The sequence below is a fragment of the Drosophila tropicalis genome, unplaced genomic scaffold, assembly GCF_018151085.1.
Source record: "Drosophila tropicalis isolate 14030-0801.00 unplaced genomic scaffold, ASM1815108v1 contig_615, whole genome shotgun sequence".
In the NCBI taxonomy this organism is placed as follows: domain Eukaryota; kingdom Metazoa; phylum Arthropoda; class Insecta; order Diptera; family Drosophilidae; genus Drosophila; species Drosophila tropicalis.
The window spans coordinates 1,327,978-1,348,410 of NW_027173095.1; positions in this window are offsets into that span (position 1 = coordinate 1,327,978).

Sequence of the window (20,433 nt, forward strand, 5' to 3'; positions counted from 1 at the left end):
TCAGACTTTTGGTTGAACGTTTCGACGCGATTTTACACTGATTCGGGTTGATACTCGTATTGACTGTGTACTTGTTGAAATTGTATTTAGATTTTGTTGTTGTTTTAAACAGTCTATAAGGTTACTCGTAAAGCCTTATAACTCGATGACTTGCTCGCACTCGTAGATTGCTAGACGCCAAATATTCTTAACTTTACTCGTAAGGCCAAAAGAGATTTGTTGATAAATGTCCTGACTTGCTGCTCGCCTTATATAGGCCTCCTGGGCCTCCAGAATCACTTGGTGTGATACAGCCGGTGAATTTCCATCGGCCCATCGCTTTCATCCACGCTGTTGCTATGCGTGGTGAAAGTCCCGTACAAGTCCCTTGCGCAGCCGCATCCACTTTCTGGCTGCTGTGCGCCCATTAAATTCCTGTCCTTGTTCCTCTGCTCTGCCCGAATAGCGCCTCTGTTGCTATGCGAGCTTCCATCCTTTTCTAGTTTATTGCTCTAGTCACATGACGTCTCTCGTTGCTAGGTGACGCTGTTTTCTAAGATGTCCTTCTCCTTGTGTGCTCGTTCTCTCATTTTTTGGGCATGGTTGCTTTTCTATATGGCCGTTTACTTTATGTGAACAACATATTGATTTTCGTTTATTTGGTTTTTAGTTAATTTATTTCAACATTAACTAAAATCATTTGTCTACGTCATCAATATGTTATTCGCCTCGTAGACAGGGCTTCCCCAATACCCAATTCCCCCTTTCTTCGGCTTGCACATCGAACTTGATCAACGATATTGGCTTTACTTGATATGCACACAGCCCACCACTACCCCCTGTTGGACATGCTTCGCCCTCACTTTGGCCCTTTGTGTTTCTCTGCTTGTTCAGCCTCATAGCGCGCTCCATCCACCGGTACCCGCTCTCAATCGGTACACGCATAGTGTCGGTGTGCTGCGCCTGTATTGCTGAATTCTCAATGTTCATGCATACTCTCTCTTAATCGGTCCAGGCCCTCTCTCTCTATGTTCTATGTTATTCGATCAAACATGTTGCGTCGTAACGAAAAGTTGCGTGTTTTAATTACAGCAACATGTTGCGAAACATGATCTTTGGCAACATGTTGCCGGGCATCATGCATCCTTGGTTTTACATTGCGTTCTTTTTGGTTATTTCCATGTTGTTGTGTGGAACATTATTGTCAAATATATGTTCCTCACAAGATGATTACGTCAGCGACATAAACATAGCAAAATTTCTCAATCTGCTCTCGCAGTATGTCGTCGATGGTTCTTTGGAAGATGCTTGCTGCATTCTTTAATCCAAAGGGGAGCCTTTTGAACTCATATTTCCCCCGTTTGCAGAAAAAGAGGTTTTTTCGGGGTCGCGTTCTGCGAGTATGTTCTGGTGATAACCAGACTTGAGGTCTAATGTTGAAAAGAATTTTTCTCTTCCCAAATTCCCCAATATCATTGATATATTTGGCGCAGGGTATTTGTCAGGCACGGTTCTTTCATTAAGTTTACGAAAGTCCATTACCAACCTCATTTTCCTATTGCCCGCTTCATCAGTGCCCTTCTTGTCTACTACCCATATTGGGTTATTGTAGGGAGAGACTGACTTTTGAATTATATCATTTTTTAGCAGATCTTTGGCATAGATCGGTTGCTCATCTGTGGTTCTAATGGTAGCCACGACTGATGTGTAATACGGCAATGGAATGAATTTTGAAGGGGGACTCTACAGAGTGGACGCCTTTTAACCCTTCATGTGGCCGAATGAAAATCTTGGCCGCGCCCGTGTCTGTAAGGAATCGCATGTAAGTCCCTGATATTCTTCGTCTGATGATAGGTAGCAGGGATTTACTCCTTAAAAATTGAGGGCATCAGAGTCATAACTAGCATCGTCATTGATTTGTGCCGCTGCGGTAGAGGCGGCATCAGCGTACGCCTCTGCGTCTTGCGTGGTGTGATTCAATCTTTGCTGATTTCTCTGACCGCCTGTGCGGTCGGATGCGGGGTTCTTCCTATTCGCGTAAACAGGGGTCTGAGTGGGCTTCAAAACCCTTGAGAAGGAAGGATCGACCTACATGGGCACCGGTGCGCCATTATTATTATGCTGCCAGCTGCTTCGTTGGTCCGTCTGGTACCGCTAGCTTGTGTTTCGGCTTGTTGCGAATGCCTCTCCTGTTGGTGACCCTGCGCTTTTGCATGTGGCTTGCGCTCTTTGTCCTCTAGACTTCTTGCGAAATTAGCCGCGAATGCGTACCTTTCATGATTTGACTCAACTTCTTGCGCGAGAGCTAGCGCTGAAGGCAAGTCTCTGGGCTTTGCTGCAAAGAGCACATCTGTAAAACTGCGCTTGAGACCCGATATGAACACACGCAACGCATTATCGCGGAATTCTCCACATAGGCCCTTTGCTAAAGCCGGATCATATGACATATTAACTTTGTTAGTGAGAAGAGTTATCTTGCTTCTTATAATGATAACAGCCTGGTAATGACGAGAACTGCCATTATGTGGTCTGAAGATCTCGTAAGCGGCGGGGGAACGGCAGGCAGAAGTCTTGTAGCCGCGGCTCCGATGCGAATGTCACAGTCGGAATCTGAGTCGCTAAACTGCTTGCGAGGTTTTCTATATTGGCTGAACTGAGACATGCGCAGGCCAGTGGCCGCAAAAAGCAAAACGGGCCGTCAAAAGATGGATCGAATTACGTCGTAGCTCTGACTACGAGAACTGTATGTATTGTTATAGCACAATTTTAGACACATACAACACAAAGTAATTTTATTAACGAACTGGATAATAAATTGTTTCAACTAGAATTCTCAAAGCAGTCACTGTCACGTGTTTCAGAAACCTGGTTTACATTATTGTTATTAATTATGATCTGTTGCAATATAAAATACTCACAAGTACTTACTAATTTTTACAAAAAAAAATTAAAACTTTTGTATTTGAAGAAAAATTTTGGCTAGAGTATCCACTTACATGATACGCAGCTCCCGCGCTGCTGTCTTAATTGCTGTCGGTTATCGCAGCTCCTGTGCTGCGGTTTAAGTTGTTATTGCTTGTGGAGTCCGACAACTAGTTGGGCGCCAATTAATATTCTCTAGTCCTAATTAATATTCTCCAGTCCTGTTGCGGGTGCAGATTAGGTTGAGAGGCGAACTGTATCTCTTATTGCTGGCCACGTGCTCAGACAATAAAACAAATTATTTAACGGCCAAGTGCCGGAGTGAATATTTATTTAAGCGACTTATCGGAAGAGCGCTGTACTCAAAACTGACTTCTTAATACACAGCATATTTCACTTAAGCTAAGCCAAAACTCGCATCACGCCACAATGTCATGGTCGGCAAGCCGACCCAGCAAATCTAACAGAAACTCCCGAGGCAAAGCAAAAGTGTCCGATTGCCGTTGCTGACCATTGCAGCTATAGCGCGCCGATACAACTGTAAAGTTGCATTTGCGAGGGCTGATTATAAACTTATGAAATATACTATATTAAGTGTTATTTGTTAACTTACATACATATATGTAGGGGCAAGTGGGGCTAATCGACGCATGGGGCAACCTGGCGCAGTCGAATTATCTTGAATTTTAATAGCACGATCCAAAAAGTGATAAGTGTCCTAAGATCGCATTTTGGTAGGCTATATTTGGTAGGATATATTTCAAAAAACATTGATGAAATTTTTAATTTTGATCGATGTTAACTAATTCCAAAATGTATTAACTTATGATGTGTAATTCGATTACACTATGCAACAAAATGAAGGTTTGTAAGATCCAACCGCACCGGACCTTTTTTTTTTTTGAAAGTTCATGTATTTAATATCAAAACCCTATTTGGGTTTTGCAAAGTTAGCTCGTTTTTTTTTTTTTATAGCGAGTTGAAATTTTTCATATTGGGGGTAATTTTTTGTATGTCATATGAGCTAAATATGACTTATATATCGATTTCTTCTTCATGCATACGACTTAAATCATCCTTATTTATTGTCGAAATATTGTAAATGGTTAAAAAGATTCATTTTATGAATGTTATATAACCCAAAATGACTTTTTCAGCTACAGTTCTAGAAAAACTTACAATTAGGACCTTTTTATACCATACACCCATAGGGTGAAATGGTATATTAAAGTCGCCAAAATGTATGTAACAGGCAGACGGAAGCTTCTCCGACCCTATAAAGTATATATATTCTTGATCAGGATCAACAGCCGAGTCGATCTAGCCATGTCCGTCTGTCCGTCCGTCTGTATGAACACGCAGATCTCGGAGACCATATGAGCTAGAGCCACCAAATTTGGTATGTATACTCGTGTATTATGCACATTTACAGAGTTAATTGGAATTTCGGCCACGCCCCCTACGCCCCCAGGAATCACATAAAACTGTTTTTCTTAAAAAGTATAACAGCTAGAGACATCAAATTTAGTTTGTGTACCCGATTAGTTAGCGCGCAGAAATTAATTGTTCAAACTTTTTGCCACGCCCCCTTATGCCCCCTGGAATCACACAAAACTGTTTTTCTTAAAAAGTATAATAGCTAGAGACATCAAATTTGGTTTATATGCTCGTTTAGTTAGCGCGCAGAAACTAATTGTTTAAACTTTTTGCCACGCCCCCTTCCGACCCCGGAATTTACATAAAACTGATTTCCTTAAAAACTATGATAGCTACCTACATTAAATTTGGTATGTAGACTAGCTTAATAGACGCGCAGATATTGGCTATTTAAACATTTTGGCACGCCCACTTCCGCCCCCGCAAGTTAAACAAAACTGATTTTATCAAAAACAAACAAAGCTAAAGTCACCAAGTTTAGTATGTATACTGGCATAGTATGCGCGAAGAATTTATATATTTTCACATTTTGGCACGCCCACTTCCGCCTCCATAATTTAGAAAAAACCGATTTCCTCCTGTATTTTTTTTGACTATCGCATTCAAATTCGGCAGACTAATTATTCTTATCTATTTCTATCAAACTACCAAATTTTATTGAAATCGGACTAGAAACATGCAAAATATGAGTATGAACGTATTTTACTAAGCGGTCCACATGGCCAGAATTGGCCGTTGGCTAGTGGCGGCGCTAGAGTGCTCGTGTGTTCGTAGAGTGAGCGAGATAGCATATAGTATAAGACATGTAAAAACAATTTAATAGACAAACATTTGGTTTTGGAAATTTGAAATATTTGTTTCACCTGGTGTATGGTACACCCAAGTCGACGAGTCGACTTACTTGCTTCATTTAGAGTAGTTTTGGAAGTATTTTTAGTTTATAACTATTTTTCGATAGAACAATATCAAGATTAATTTAAAACAACAAATATATTTTTAAATAAGGAAGATTAGAAACGAGTTCTTTTAGGTTGTGGTTCATTTCCTTTATCAAGATCAAAGTAATCCGATTCGTTAGTGGAGAACTCCATTCCGTAGCGTTCATCTTTTTGCACTTCTTCGATTTGATTTTTATCTTTTTCGATTAAGTATAGCATCTAGAGCTTTTTCTAACAAGTTATGGGATTCTAAAAAAAGATGCTAACCTGATTTTCTCTGCGTTAGCTCTAATTTTGCAAACATTTGATCCAACTTGCTTTGTGTTATAAGAACTGGGTGATTTGATACTGATGGTTCGGGGATATACACGGAGTAATCATCAAATGCAGTCGCATCGTGGTAAAGACTAACATTGTCTGTGCCTGGATATTTTGGCACTGGAATATTTTCGGCATGGTCCAGGGGCAGTTGCACACTCGCAACGGAGACGTAGACTTTGTTTTTCGCCTTTTTTTTTTGTTAAGTCCAGTCACATTGTTGGCACAAGAATAATTTTTTGGGTCATGTTCTCCTGGATTGTACCTTATCATTGGTACACCAAATGACATTTTTTTTTATTTTTATGCATCCAGTTAACTAACCCGAGATAACAAGCTCTGCAAACTGTATTTGGCGCCCATGACTCATTAAATATAACATCACAATTAAAGTTATGTCGAAATGCCGTAACAAAATTTTCACTAACTGATCCGTGCTTATCACTCGCCGGGGTAAAACGTCCGTCATTTTGACACGCCCACTTCCACCCCCGAAAATGAAATAAAACAGATTTTCTCGAAAACTAACAAAGCTAAAGTCACCAAATTTAAAATGTAGATTGTTTTTAGTTTGCGCGCAGGATTGGTATACTTTAATATTTTGCCACGCCCATTTCCGTCTCCATAATTTAGAAAAAACCGATCCCCTCCTGTAGTTTTTTGACCATCGCAACCAAATTCTGCAGACCAATTACTCTTATATATTTTTACCAAACTACCAAATCGGAAATCGGACTAGAAACATTCAAAATACATATGCGTATGAACGTATTTTACTATGCGATCCATTAGGGCAGAGTTGGCCGTTGGCTAGTGGCGAATCGGATTACTTTGATCTTGATAAAGGAAATGAACCACAAACAAAAAGAACTCGTTTCTAATTTTCCATATTTCAAAATATATTTGTTGTTGTTTTAAGTTAATCTTGATATTGTTCTATAGAAAAATAGTTATAAACAAAAAATACTTCCAAAACTACTCTAAAAAAGGGCTTAATTGTAAGTTTTTCTAGAACTGTAGCTGAAAAAGTAATTTTGGGTCATATAACATTCATAAAATGAATTTATTTAACCATTAACAATATTTCTACAATAAATGAATGATTAAGGTCGTATGCATGAAGAAGAAATCGATATATAAGTCATATTTAGCTCATATGAAAAACTAAAAAATAGCCCCAAAATGAAAAATTTCAACTCGCTATAAAAAAAAAACGAGCTAACTTTGAAAAACCCAAATAGGGTTTTGCTATTCAATACATGAACTTTCAGAAAAAAAGGTCCGGTGCGGTTGGATCTTACAAACCTTCATTTTGTTGCATAGTGTAATATATAGATATCTTTCAAACTTCAAAATTTTGTTTTCTCCTTAAACAACATAATGTATAAAATATATAAAAATGTTATATTATATATATGTTATATATTTGTATATTAAATAACTTCAATATATTAAGTTATTTTTTTAAAAAGGGACGTGTAGTATGTTGTATGCCAAATGAGCATATGCCTACTGAATTGTAGAGTATACAATATAACAAGTGATCATATGCCCAACTTTAAAGTAAGAGTAACTCCTCATAACATAACGACACTTTGTTGCTATGTTTATACAATAACAAATATACATACATAAGTGCAGTAATAGGATCCGCCTAATGCGGACTGTTACCTTTTAACTTAATATTCATTGTCGGCGTATAAACGTTTCATGTATCTGTATCTTCATAAGTAAGACAAAGCTTGACATCGTCAGCATACATAAGCACACGCGAATGAGCAATGACTGATAGATCGTTAATGAATTATGTAAAAAGCAGAGGGCCGAGATGACTACCTTGAGGTACATCAGATGACACAGGAATGGAATTGGCAAAAGAAGACTTAAAAAGTACCTTCTGTTTTCTATTTTTTAAATATTCTCAAACCCAAAAAAGGAAAAGAGGTGGAAACCCAATGTCGTTCAGTTCAGAAAGTAATAGAGTATGATCATTTATTTATTTATTTAGAGCTAACTTATAATTGAAATTATATGTTAGCGTGTGTTTTTATGTCTATGGCAGCGTTGGCCTTCAGCTCGTGCTGGTCTAGGTCTAAATATGTACAAAGATATTTACAAATATTGTTTTCTTAGTTTTAATTTAGTGTTAACTTATTGCATGTGTGAGTAATGTTAATGTTTTACATGTTTTATATGTTGTGGTACAGGTTTGTGTTTTTTAAGTATTGTAGAATTTTTAGCGTGTTTGTGGGTGTGGTGTTATTAAATATTGCAAGTCTTTGTGTTTTGAAGGAGTTGCAGGATGCGAGTATGTGTTTTATTGAGATGTTTTGGTTGCAAAATGGGCACGTTCTGGGTGTACTGTCAATGTAGTATTTGTGGGTAATCTTTGTGTGTCCGAGTCTAAGTCTTGTTATTTTCATTTGGTCGTTGCGTGTAAGAGAAAGTGGATTGTTTTTGAACAGGTGGTAGCTGTTGTGTTTGCTGTGATTTGTATTTTTGTACCAGGTGGAGGTTTCTGATAAATAGCTGTGTAGTTTAGATTGGTGTGTTTTTTTAATGTATTTCAGTATGTCTTTTACGTTATAGGAGTTTTTAATTATTAGAGGTTCTTTGGCTGCATTTTTGGCGGCGGTATCTGCCTGTTCGTTTCCTAGTATTCCTACGTGTCCGGGTACCCATAGCAGTTTGAATTTTGGGAATGTTGCTTGTAAGGTGTTGCGTATGAGTGAGCTGTAGTAATCGCAGTTATTTGCGTTGTATATTGCGTTTATGGCGGATAAAGGATCTGAGCATATGCAGTATTTTCCCTTCTTGTTTTTGAAAATTTCTAGAGCTTCTGCGAGTGGAATAGTTTCGGCAGAAAAGACAGACGAGTAGTGTGGAAGAAGGCTCGATCTTATGTGCGTTCCTTCATATGTGATGGCAAGAGTGGAAGTTGAGTAGGATTGGGAACCGTCGGTATATATATGTAGGATTGGAATATTCCTGGTTATTTATTTCAATATTATTTAAGGATGTGATTTCCTTATTTAAACTTTATTATTAATTAACAATGTTTCTTTGTGTTAAGAATACATATATGGCCTTAGTGGGAAATTTGGGTGTGCGATGTGATCGAGGCGAGAGTACGATTGCGAGTGCTTTCCGATCGACGCTTCTGCTTTATTTTTCCATGAGTGAGTCGACCAGATAGGTACGGCCGCTGCGTGTCGTTCTGTCTCGCTCACTCGGTACCAAACGATTGCAATGATTATGCCTGCCTGACACTTCATTTCCTACAATCGGCTGTCCTGACAAGTCATTCGACCCGAATGATCCTAGCCAAGGTTTCATGAACTCAGACACTGTTGAGGTCTTACAAGGTCCTTCACCGTCGCCAACCTTCTCAACGTCGTATCGACCGTGCCTATTCACCTTCCTGACTTTATATGGTCCTAAGTATTTACCTCTCAACTTTAGACATGTCCCATACTGCGTACGTTTAATCGCCACTAACTCGTTTAAATTGTATTTTCTTTCACATTTCCTGTTTTTGTCGAACGTTCTTTTCATTTCCTGCTGTATTTCATCGATATTCTTTCGAGCCTCCGCTCTAATCTCATCACGACCACAGTCTAATTCTTCTATTAACGAATCGGTTATCAGTTTTCTTATTTCGGGGTTATCAGGACTACGCATCTCTATTCCTGTCAAAATCTTAAAATGTGTAACTCTTGTACCTCTTGGAGCAGTATTATTCACAAGTTGTTGCACACGACCTACATACTTGTACTAGTTTCTCTCATTCTCTTGGCTTAACTTTGAAATAATTGAAACTTTTACCTTATGCATCCTTTCTACTTGGCCGTTGCCACGGGGTACACCTGTTGCTATCAGTAAATGCTGTATATCCTGTCTGTTACAATATTCCTTAAACGCATTGGACGTGAATGCTGCTCCCCTGTCAGAAATTATTCTCATCGGGTTACCAAAAATTATGGCCTGCCTTTCAAGACAACTAAGTACTTCCTCGACTCCTGTTCCACGAGTCGGATACAACCATACAAACTTAGAGAACCCATCAACAATAACAAGTATAAAATGGGGATGATTTAGGTCGTATGCATGAAAAAAAAATCTATATATATAAAACATATTTAGCTCATATGACAAACTAAAAAATACCCCCAAATTGAAAAATTTCAATTTCTCGCTATAAAAAAAGAGCTAACTTTGAAAAACCCAAATAGGGTTTTGCTATTCAACTTTCAGAAAAAAAAGGTCCGGTGCGGTTTGATTTTTGGTGTTGCACAGTGTTATTTTATATAAGTAAGACAATTTTAAAATTTGTAGTTTTTAAAGCTACAAGCTAGGGTGGGGCAAAATGGCGCATTTGGTGATGGGGTAATATGGCGCGGTAATTTTACACATGTAAGTATCAGCCAAATAACTAAAATCAAGAGAAAATAAATTTTTTACTGTTATTAAAGATTGCATATAAGAAAATAAAAAAAAAAATGGATGATCAGAGTCGTCTCTAAAATTTGGTACCTAAGGGGAGAAGAAAAATCCGCACGCTTTTGCTTCTTATTTCTAGAAACTAGGTTTCTTTTTGTGGCTGAAATAATTCATTATTTTGAACAAAAAGCATAAATAAATAAATAAACTTAATTTTCTATTAGATTTTGCTAGCATTATTTTCTTAATTGTATTAAAAACAGTTACAAACTTAGGCGCGGCACAGATCTCGCATTACACCTTCCGTTGCTTACCCAATGTTATGCAGGGCACAGCGTGGGAAGCGCTGATTGGGCGGATGGTTGGACGTTTGGGTTAACTTATACATGTATTATATGTGTTTAAGAATAAACATCGTGTTCATCTGAAATGGCTTCACCAAATCAGATTGAACAAAGAAATAAACAAAACATGCGTCCACACTCTGTGGGAAAGCACTCAAGAACGGCGCAATATCAAGTCGCCAACGCTGTGCATGACATAAACAAGCATTAATATAAACATTAGAGTAAGCATTTTTAAGAACAATTGTCCCCTCTTAGAGTCTAAGAATTCTTTGATATACACAAGACGTTTGTTAATAAAATCAGTTCATAATTTGAATTCAAGTGATGAAGATGGGCTTTTAGTTTTTGCGGTGCTGAAATCCTCTTCAATATGTGTCTGGTCCCCGAAACTAGAGAGGCAATAGCGACAGTAGTGATGTGACGTTAGCAGTTTTCATTTTATTAAACCAATGAACTAAATAATATGTTCAATGAAAGTCGTTAATATATCTAAAATTTTTATTAATGTTTATTTATGTTTATGTAAATAGTAGAGTTCTGCACGAGTACATTCGAAACGCAAAACGAATTCCTTATCCCTCTTAGGAACTCGGTCTCACACTTACTCAAATTTGCAAATCGAGTGTACCAAGCATTTCATCCGAAAGAATGAGTGCATAACGAGAAGCAAGTACCGAAAACCAAATCGAGTACCAGCTACGTTCTCGCTTCACCGAATTGTAAAGCAAGTAACTAACAGCAGACTAAATGTGTATGACATGAAACATCTGAAAATAAATTGATTTTAAAAAATATTTGCAGTATACATATACTGAAATGTCCCTAAATGCTTTCTCCACAATATTATTTATTAGGGGATTCATGCAACAAATGTGATTGTTACTTCGAAAAGAACTGATAATATTAGAGCCTCGGTCACATACTACTACAGCTTTGTCGTTAACGTTTTCGCCTTAAATAGCTGTACAGGATTGACCATCGGGTGACCGTCGCGCCGCCCTTAATGTAATGAAGTGTGCACGAAATATATGACCTCTTTAGGAACACGTCAGTCCAAATATCAGATGTAATGATGTAGCCCGATGTCTTTAACTTAATATCATCTGCCTTTATTTTTTTAAACTCTAACAATAAGATGTCCATGGGTGGAAACTATGCCATATTTACTACGATATTATGCTCCAACTGTGGTAAACATGGCAAATCATTTCTTTCACCCAGGATATTAAAGGATTGACAATTTTTGACTTCTGTTTTGTTTTACGAGCATTTTGCCATTGTACAGAATTTGTCTTTCACTAAATTTGAAGTACAATGATAGTACTGCAGAATTTGGAAACATACATTGCATCCGACGATGTTTTTAATCGCTTCAATCTCATCCATAACGAGACCAAATGTATTCCAACGTTCACTCCGTCCTCTCTTTTTCTTAAATTTATATTCTCCTGTCCTGTCTTGGCCTTAATCAATATTACATGCTCTATTACATCTGACAATGAGCTCTCCGAAATTCCATGCTAACTTAAAATAATGAAGTAGGTAAGTCGACTCGCCGACTTGGGTATACCATACACCAGATGATGTCTATTAAATTGTTTTTACATGCTTCATACTATGTGCTATCACGCTCACTCTACAAACACACGAGCACTCTAGCGCCGCCACTAGCCAACAGCCAATTTTGGCCTTATGGATTGCGTAGTAAAATACGTTCATACGCATATTTTGCATATTTCTTGTCCGATTTCAATAAAATGCGGTAGTTTGGTAGAAATAGATAAAATATTAGTCTGCCGAATTTGAATGCGATAGTCAAAAAACTATAGAAAGAAATCGGCTTATGGAGGCGGAAGTGGGCGTGGCAAAATATGAAAATATATATACTCTGTGCGCATACTAAGCCAGTGTACATACAAAACTTGGTGAAATGGGCGTGGCAAAGTTTTTAAACAGCCAATATCTGCGCGTCTATTGTAGTAGTCTTTATACCAAATTTAATGTCGGTAGCTGTCATAGTTTTTAAGAAAAATAGTTTTATGTGATTCCTGGGGCGTAAATGTGCGTGGCCAAAATTCCAATTAACTCTATACGTTTACATACTATACGAGTATACATACCAAATTTGGAGGCTCTAGCTTTTTCAGCCTCCAAAACGGACGGATGGACGGACAGACGGACATTGCTAGATTTGCGGGTGCGACTCGGCTGTTCATCCTGATCAAGAACATACATATATACTTTATAGGCTCGGAGAAGCTTCCTTCTGCCTGTTACATACATTTTGGCGACTTTAATATACCATTTCACCCTTCGGGTGTATGGTATAAATATGGATATACTTATGCATGTGTAGTGAATCAATTCATAAACTTTGCCATTTCTACATGCAAATAAAACTGAGAGAAAGAGAAACTAATGGAATTAAGACGATAGATAGATAGATAAATTTTTATACCCTTGCACTTTGGGCGATTTTTCATAATGGGCGGCATAAAGTCATAAAATTTATGGTGAAATATTAAGAAAAATGTTATTTTTTATTAATAGTAAACACTTCAGTTAGCTGAAAAACAATTTTTTTTTTTTATGGGGTGGCAACTCTCTTTTTGTGGCAGCCCTTCAAACCACCTGATCTGTTGAAGCTCGCAATTATATAAATTGGCGCGAAAAATTTCATGCTGTTGAAAGTGCTTAAATTATTGTTGGTTTCGTTTAAATAAATAAGTTTAATATGGATAGCAAAGCTCAAGGTATTTAGAATCTTTTATTTACGCTAAATGTGTATAAATGTTCGTGGTGTTTTTAATGTCCAGTGTTATTGTTGATTGTATTTTTAGCGAAAATCTAACAATTTTAATTGTGTTCCGTGGAGTATTTCTTGAAAATTGCATATCAAAACATGCAACTAAAAATGGCAAGTTACTAACGGATGTGTCTAGTTTATTGTAGTAATCATTTTTTTTGCTCATTTTTGTTCCTTTTAAAAAAAATTGCACTTGAAGTTTCCTTTACGTTCAACAACAACACGCTTGTTGATATTTGGAACAACAACAATCGCAATGCTGATGCTGTCGTAGCGTACATAATGGAAGAAATAAATGAAGATAATTTGAACAAATCAAAGCAAGGCCTTGCAAAAAGAGTATATTAATTAAACGGCAAAGTCACGAACAGTGACTTCTCTCAATAATTTTTCAGAGCTATTGTCGTAAAATTTCATATTAGTAAGCTTATTACATTTACAAAACAACTCTGGCAAATTTGGTCAAGATCGGGTGACTATATCATATTGCTCTTATAGGAACAATCGGTCGAAAACAGTGACTTTTGTCAATAACTTCGTTACTTTTAACGCGATTGCTTTAAAATTAAACATTTGTCAGTTTTATATATCTGTTATTTGCTGTACCGAATTCGATCAAGATGGGACTATATCATACTGACTATATCATATATTTGATCGGTCGACAACAGAGACTTTTGTCAATAACTTCGTTACTTTTAACGCTATTGCTTTAAAATTAAACATTTGTCAGTTTTATATATCTGTTATTTGCTGTGCCGAATTCGATCAAGATGGGACTATATCATACTGACTATATCATATATTTGATCGGTCGACAACAGAGACTTTTGTCAATAACTTCGTTACTTTTAACGCGATTGCTTTAAAATTAAACATTTGTCAGTTTTATATATCTGTTATTTGCTGTGCCGAATTCGATCAAGATGGGACTATATCATACTGACTATATCATATATTTGATCGGTCGACAACAGAGACTTTTGTCAATAACTTCGTTACTTTTAACGCGATTGCTTTAAAATTAAACATTTGTCAGTTTCACATGGACATTATTGACTGTACTAAACTTAATCAAGATCGGGTGACAATATCATATAGAGCCCAGAACAATAATCGTTGGAAAACAGTCACTTTGAGCAACAACATCGTTATATATATATTTTTTTAACGTTTAATATATTTGTTGAATCTACTCTTAAATTAGAGCCCAACAACAAGTTTGAGATATTTTTCTTAGTCTAGTACTTAAGATAAATCCTGGGGATATTGCAGTCGGCCCTAATTACTTGTTATTGGCTTGGTCTGTCATTTCTTTTAAGACGAGTTCTATTATTAGTTTGCATAAGGCAATTGGCAAAAACATTTGGGTGTGCATCCAGTTTCGCAGAATACTTTAGTTGTTGACTATCTATTACAGATTTGACGCTAGGTTTATTTAGATCGTTTTGAATGTTGACGTTCCGTATATACCACGGGCCCCCGTGATTGATCTTAAAATCTTCGACTGCGCTCTTTGTATAATATCGACATTGCTGGTACTTGCATTTCCCCATAGTACGGCACCGTAAGTCCAGATGGGTTTCAGTACGGAGTTGTATAGGAGGACTTTATAATCCAGACGTAGAGGGGACCGAGCATTGATGATCCAATGTAGGCTACTCGCTTTCAGTTTAAGCTGTGACTTTTTTGCTTCGATGTGCTTGCGCCAAGTTAGTCTGTCTAGGTGGATGCCAAGGTAAGTGACATCCACGGCTTGAGGAACTGGTACGTTGTTTAGCATTAGAGCTGGACAGTTTCTTTTGTTAAGCGTAAATGTAACATGTTTGCATTTCTGCTCGTTGACCCGGATACGCCAGGTTGCTAGCCATTCCTCTACCACCTTTAGGTGTTCCTCTAATTTTGCAGAGGCTTGTATTGGGCATTTGGATCTGCTGAGGATTGCCGTGTCATCGGCAAAAGTGGACGTTGTAAGTCCTAAACTCGTTAGTAAGTCTGCAGTGTACAGTAGGTAGAGCAATGGGCCGAGTACACTGCCTTGCGGTACACCAGCTTTGATTTCAAAATCAGCCGAGACGGAGCCATTACATCTTACAGCGAATTTCCTATTGTTAAGGTAAGATTCCATGAGTTTGTGGGTGTACTGTGACAGTTTTTGCCGGATTTTGAACATCAGACCCTCCAGCCAAACTCTATCGAAAGCCTGGGCAACGTCGAGAAATACAGCCGCACAGTATTCTTTTAGTTCGAATGCTGTTCGTATTTTGGATGTTATGTGATTGACCTGTTCAATTGTACCATGTTTTTCGCGGAAGCCGAACTGGTGTGAAGGGATTGTGTTCTCCGATGCCAGAAATGAGTTTAGACGGATCTGCAGGACCTTTTCAAAAAGCTTCGAAAGACATGGCAGCAAACTAATGGGCCTATAGGATGATGGCTGGGTTTTGTCCTTTCCCACTTTAGGAATCATGATGATAGTGGACCTTTTCCATGCTCTTGGGAAGAAGCCAATTCTTATTATAGCGTTGAACAGTTTGCAGATGTATTGTATGGCAATGATAAGGAGTTCTAGGATCATTTTCGGCGTTATTAGGTCATGGCCAGGGGCTTTTTTCGGCTTTATGCGGTTTTTAATTACTGCAGTGATCTCGTCCGATTGGAGTTCCGAGTACTCACTATCCGTTAATGTGCTCGAAGGGGGAAGTACAGATGAGTTTGATGTTGGATTTGGCTGGAAAACCATTTTAAGATGTGTGGCAAATACGGATGCCCTCTCTTCGTCACTGCGGGCCCATCCACCGGTTTGACTCGTTATCGGTGAAATTGTCTCTGTAGGAGCGCTTAAAGTTGGGTGGGCTTTCCACAGAGGATGTTTAGTGCTGGTTGGGCTGAGCTTTTCTATGTATTTCCTTTGAGCCCAGCTTTCCTCTTGTCTTAACGCCTTGGAGAGGTTGCCATTAGCATGCCTTAGGCGAAGTTTCGCTGCTGGTGAGCGAGTAATCTGCTATTCTCTTCTTAGACGTCGTTTTCCCGTTACTAATTGTTTTATCCGCCGGTTCGTAGGCCTGTCAATAGGTTTAGTGTAAGAAGAGGCAGGTGGAGTAGATACTCTTGCTGCAGCTCCCATCATAGACTCAAGTGCATATCAATGTCCTCTGCAGCATCCAGTTCGGCGAACAGACAATGTGGGCACTCATGTACATTTTAAATCTAAGCCAATTTGTTTTGTTGTTTGTAAGCCTATATGGGCGATCAAGTACTTGAGGTCTTGTTAATAGTGTGAATAGCACTGGAGAGTGATCGGAAGTTAAATCTAGCAGTGTATCCGCAGTGATCCGATTACGTGGAATCCTCTTGGTAACTGCGAAATCAATCAAGTCAGGCACTTTCTGTGGATCTGTGGGCCTATAAGTAGGCCTACCAGGTGAGACGCAATCCATCTTATTGAGAGGGTTGACTATTGTGTTGTACTACTGCTTGCCTTTAGGATTTACAGACGAGATCCCCAATGCGTATTAAAGAAATCGGTGAATTCCTTTTCAGAGATTTAGAAGCGTGGTGGGCAGTACAGGGCAACCAATGTAGTAGGTGCTGTGTTTCAAATCTGTTGAGGAACGAGTGTTTTATATGGTTTTTAATTAGGATACCAGTCCCGCCATGAGCTTTTCCGTCTGGATGGTTTGTTGCGTAGTTAAATGTGTTTCCGATATCAGCAAAATGTCGATTTCACTTGAGTCTAGGAATAGTTGCAGTTCGTTTTTGTGCTTGGAGATGTCGTTAGCATTCCAAAGACATAGACGTAGGGAAGCCATTATTTATTCTCGATAAGCTTCTGGATAAGCAGGTTTTGATTCCGCATCAGTGCATATAGTTTTGCATGAACGTCATAAAAGCGGTCATGTTTTGATTCAGTGAGATCAAGAGAGTTTTAGAGGCGTTGTAGGTGATTTTTGGTCCAGATACTGGTTTGCGCTCCTTTAGGTGTGCCTTATAATCCTTGAAGACAGGACATCCTCTGTAGTTGGCCGTGTGGCCGTTTCCTCCACAGTTACTGCATAGTTTTAGTGCGACGTTGTTTCTGTCCTTGGTGCAAATGCCATCTTTATGATGTTCGCCGAAGCCAACACACACTGACCTAAGATTGCAATTATTAAAGGTGTGGTTGTATTCCTGGCAGTTTTTACACTGCGGTGGTTGGTATCTCTTATGGGGCTCCTCTACGGTGATTTTTCTGTGCAGTAGGAGCTGTAGGTTGTAGATTGGGTGCACTTCATTTGGCTTCGACCGCTTTGCATCTGGTTGGAGCCCGATTTTAAAGAGCGGCTGTGCGCCTTTGTTCCTGTTGATGATGTTGACAACAGACTTAGCCGCAAGGTTTTTTTTCGGCCAATGCGTCTGCTACTTCTTGAGTTGGGACCGATGGCTCTGACACTTTGTCGCTATGCATAAACAAGGCGAGCGCATAATATATATAAATGTAATGCGACCCCACTTATGTGTGGCTGACCACCAGCGTGGGATTTGCCCCGTCAGCATATTCTCTAAGCCTTATGCGCCTGCCTAATATATATATGCCATATGCATATACATACATATATACATATGTACATACATACATACTACGCTCTCTCGTTCTGCTGCCTCCAGCGGCAGAACGTATATACTTAAGAATTCTTAGGCTAAGCACAAGAACATTTTTAAATAAAATTCATTCGGTTTTTACCGTCAAGAATAAACGCAACGATTATTTAATTGTCAAATTTTTACATGGCGACCGTGACAAGTGTCACGAGTGTGTTTAGTTCGGTGTTCAGTACCAGTACCAAAGCAAATTTCTAAGCCGAGAGCCAGCCTGATCTAAAAAAAAAAAAAAAAATACAAAAACATACAAAACAACTACCAGTTTTTAACTAAAGAATAATGCTCACAATTATATTGGATATAAACTAAAAACAAACGATATAAATGATATTTTAAAATTAAACACACTGCAACAACAGCCGCTGGAGGTGCTGACGCCAGCTAAAATGGAAATCGATGATGGCTACTTCGAGGGATTTGATTTTCCCGTGCGCCGGTGTGTGGTAGGCAGACCGCCCACTACACCTACGGGGAATTTGATTTTCCCGTGCGCCCGTATGTGGTGGTCAGACCGCCTACTACACCTACGAGGGATATTAAGTAGGTGATTGATAACGTGTGGTAGGCAATCAGCACCATCAATTCACAAAAATTAATAAAGACAAAAACAACAGTACGTAGAGTGATGGGAAAGAAATCCGGTGTGGCAAAGAAACTAAAAGCCAGAAAGGATGAAGACGAGGTTATACCCGAAGTAGTTATAACTCAAACCGAAACAACATCCAGAACAGGAGCGGCTATAATAATAACAATAGCAATAATGTCCGAATTACCCAAATCGACCAGGGAAACGGACAAGCCCCTACAAAGGCTCAAAATTAAAAAATAAAGCCTATTCTATTAACCTAAGTCTTAATAATTTCGTATCATTTAAGAATGTTAAAACAAATAAGAAAAGACCATTCTTAATTGATACCGGTGCAGACATTTCTATAATAAAAGAAAATTTTGATGTATTCCATGACGTACAAGCAAATAAAACCATAGACATTCGAGGCATAGGAGAAGAAGTAATAAACTCTAAAGGCCTAGTCTCAATTGAATTGCAGACAGATAAATATATTATTCCATACGAATTTCATCTGCTTCATTCAGATTTCGCAATCCCATGCGATGGAATAATAGGATTAGATTTCATAAAAACTTTTCACTGCAAATTAGATTACAGTAATTCAGAAAATTGGTTTATACTTAGACCACGAAATTTAACGTACCCAATTTATGTTCCAATAACATTCAGTTCTGGTAATAACTCAACACTTCTACCAGCAAGATTCCAAGTGGTACGCAAAATAGAACTATCTTCAGCAGAAAATAACATTTTAATTCCAAATCAGGAAATTAAACCGGGCGTTTATGTTGCAAACACTATAGCAACAGCCCAAAGTACTTTTGTCCGATTCCTTAATACCACAGATAAATGCCAAATAGCAGGCTTTAGCAATATAAAATTTGAATTACTTTTTAATTTTTAATTTAATTTTTTTTTTTTTTTAACGTTCAATATATATTTGTTGAATCTACTCTTAAATTAGAGCCCAACAACAAGTTTGAGATATTTTTCTTAGTCTAGTACTTAAGATAAATCCTGGGGATATTGCAGTCGGCCCTAATGACTTGTTATTGGCTTGGTCTGTCATTTCTTTTAAGACGAGTTCTATTATTAGTTTGCATAAGGCAATTGGCAAGAACATTTGGGTGTGCATCCAGTTTCGCAGAATACTTTAGTTGTTAGGTAGTCCTATTTCAGATTTGACGCTAGGTTTATTTAGATCGTTTTGAATGTTGACGTTCCGTATATACCACGGGCCCCCCGTGATTGATCTTAAAATCTTCGACTGCGCTCTTTGTATAATATCGACATTGCTGGTACTTGCATTTCCCCATAGTACGGCACCGTAAGTCCAGATGGGTTTCAGTACGGAGTTGTATAGGAGGACTTTATAATCCAGACGTAGAGGGGACCGAGCATTGATGATCCAATGTAGGCTACTCGCTTTCAGTTTAAGCTGTGACTTTTTTTGCTTCGATGTGCTTGCGCCAAGTTAGTCTGTCTAGGTGGATGCCAAGGTAAGTGACATCCACGGCTTGAGGAACTGGTACGTTGTTTAGCATTAGAGCTGGACAGTTTCTTTTGTTAAGCGTAAATGTAACATGTTTGCATTTCTGCTCGTTGACCCGGATACGCCAGGTTGCTAGCCATTCCTCTACCACCTTTAGGTGTTCCTCTAATTTTGCAGAGGCTTGTATTGGGCATTTGGATCTGCTGAGGATTGCCGTGTCATCGGCAAAAGTGGACGTTGTAAGTCCTAAACTCGTTAGTAAGTCTGCAGTGTACAGTAGGTAGAGCAATGGGCCGAGTACACTGCCTTGCGGTACACCAGCTTTGATTTCAAAATCAGCCGAGACGGAGCCATTACATCTTACAGCGAATTTCCTATTGTTAAGGTAAGATTCCATGAGTTTGTGGGTGTACTGTGACAGTTTTTGCCGGATTTTGAACATCAGACCCTCCAGCCAAACTCTATCGAAAGCCTGGGCAACGTCGAGAAAGACAGCCGCACAGTATTCTTTTAGTTCGAATGCTGTTTGTATTTTGGATGTT